Below are 2,472 nucleotides of genomic sequence, written 5' to 3' on the forward strand. Positions count from 1 at the left end.
AAATACTGAAACACTGTGAAACAGTTAAAAATATTGATTGGATATTGATGGATATTGATTGGATATTGATATTGATATTGATTGGATATTGATGTGTTTGTTCAGATAGGTCAATACTACTGATCAGTCTGAGATGCTGAGGCAAAGTGACCAGCCTGGGACAACTTGGGTCGTAGGTCAGGCCCAGAAACAAACCCTGTCTCCTGACTGCCAAGTCAGTGCTTTATCAACAAAGTGCATTGCTCTTTAGTATATTCATTTATAATGCAGATTAGGTGGATGAGAGGGAAATTTAATCATTTAGAATGACTAATAACTATGCTAATGTGTTCAGATAAAATAAGCATTCACATATGCTGAAAGCCTTTATAGTGTAATAAACTTCTGTTATCTTTTGAGGCGTGTACTACTTTGATTTTCATATACCAACTCCTTTTTATTTCAAGTGCAATAAAAACATTTTTTTTAAAAAAGACTGCAAAGCTCAAGACTGCTGAACCTCGTTTCAGTAGTGCTTGTGTGAAGTGCTGACAAACTACTCAGAATAGTGGGCTCAGCGGTTTGGGGTTTCTTTGGTTTGCTGGGGTTTTTTGCTCTCCGACAAAGTGTGTCAAACCAATTTGAAGACTTGGACTTCAGAGATGGCGAAGAGCTTTGAGGATATTGATTTCAATGACTCTGTATAGAAACACTAATCCTCTTGGAAGTTACTTTTATTTTTCTGCATATGATCAAACACATTTTGATCCCCTGTCTAGATTTGTATTGTTCTTCCACATAACATAGACACATTTATACAACATTTAAAAAAGTTTTTTCTCTACTGTTGCAGGGCCTGTTGCTAATGACTTGCTAATGATCTCTGGTACAATGTGCGACACTCACAGCTTTTCCTCTGGCTGCAGTTCCTCTGTTATATCCTTCCCGCTGCAGCCACAGACACCAAAGTTATAGCTGCTGAGGTGCAGGTCAGGCTTAATGTTTCAGGAAGCAGATCCCTTTTGCCTGAAAACATCTCCAAGTTGTTGATGGTGTAACCGGCACAGAAGGTCAGCCCCATAGCCTAGCAGCCTGTTTTATTATGGCATGGCCTTGACATCCTTGGGGAAAAACATGATGCTGTTTTTTACTCTTGTGCTGCACTGTGTTATGGTTCCCCTGTACGGAGCACTTCAAAAGGAGAAAAGTAAGTAAGTGAGAAGTCATGGGAGAAAATAATCTCAGAGTGATACAAAAAAAGAAGCTAACATTCACTATTCATTTCAACCTGCACTGAAAATGATTTTGTTCAGTCTGGAGAAAATCAACTGTCTTGTAAGAAAACGGAAGTAGACCAAATGCAGTAATATTATTTGTTTAGTCTTCTTCCCTTGAGCAGAATGAAATATCAAAATACCCTGTCTATAAAAGGAGAGAATCACCTGGTAGGAGGCAATAAATGACCACATATTAGAGATATCATCAAAACCAATAGAAAGTCTTGGGGCCTGTTTTTCCCTTTCAATAGGACAATGAAGGATAACTAAAATAAAAAAAAACTATAAAGCAATGGTGTGTCATCCTGGATTAAAGCACGAGCCTCACCAAAAACATTAGAATAGGATTGTGCCCCTAAAACAAAAATGGGGCCTCTCTACCCAGTTGACTTTTGTGAATGAGGACAGAGAGCTCTATAAAGGGATGTCTGCCAGCACAGGGAAGGCACAAGTGCTGTGAAGGGCATCATCAGGGAAAAATTAGAAGATGAGTCTACTGAAGCTGAAGTAGAAAACAGAAGGAAGGCTGACTGGGAAAGTGCAGATCTTAGACAGTTTGTCAGAAAAATTGCCTACCTGTTCCCAGCTCTGTGGTGATGCACGGGTTATATTTGGCACTTGAGATTTTGTCATTCGCACTCCACTAAGTATTTGCCTGTGAGAACCTGTATTTATATCACAAGGTTAATCAGTCATGCTGCAAAGCAGTGCCACAGAATCAACATGAAGGGACAGACACGTCCAAGTCTTTAAATACTCACTGCCAATATTTTCTAAGCTGACCATGAAATCCAGATTCCAATAGCTGTATTCTTTACACGGAAGAGCGATGGAAAATAAAGGGTGATGGAAGAATTTTTTGTATCTAGCATTTCCCTGCAATCATGAAAATAGCCAGGAGGGCAGACAGCACGCACAGGCAGAGGCTATGCTGCCACAGGAGCTGGGAGTGCCGGAGTAGCCCGTCCTGGCACGCCAGGCTGGATGCCTCGGGGTGGTTAGGGGCTTTACAGCGGACAACTGGGTTACCTTCCTCATCTGGCACAGGCTGAATCAGTGTAGATAACAGTCCTCATCTGCTTTTTTCAGCTGCTTAGCAGAAATGTCATAGATAAGTGCAAGGTGTGAGTATTTAGGAGGAACATTTCCTTATCTTTTAATTAAGAATGTTACAAAGGTATTTGGTTTTGGGGTTTTTTCCTTTTTGCAAGGTAGG

General features: G+C 40.4%; 1 long non-coding RNA gene across 1 annotated transcript; it reads right to left on the reverse strand.

Annotated features, from left to right (window-relative positions):
• Positions 1–1,088: 1,088 nt before the first annotated feature.
• On the reverse strand, positions 1,089–2,126 carry LOC116786443. The gene is made up of 3 exons (XR_004356933.1): positions 2,018–2,126; positions 1,833–1,921; positions 1,089–1,170 (listed from the first exon to the last, which is right to left on the reverse strand). It is a non-coding gene; the product is annotated as an uncharacterized LOC116786443 (long non-coding RNA).
• Between the last annotated feature and the right edge of the window lie 346 nt (positions 2,127–2,472).

Source organism: Chiroxiphia lanceolata, chromosome 4 (assembly GCF_009829145.1).
Source record: "Chiroxiphia lanceolata isolate bChiLan1 chromosome 4, bChiLan1.pri, whole genome shotgun sequence".
NCBI classification, from domain to species: domain Eukaryota; kingdom Metazoa; phylum Chordata; class Aves; order Passeriformes; family Pipridae; genus Chiroxiphia; species Chiroxiphia lanceolata.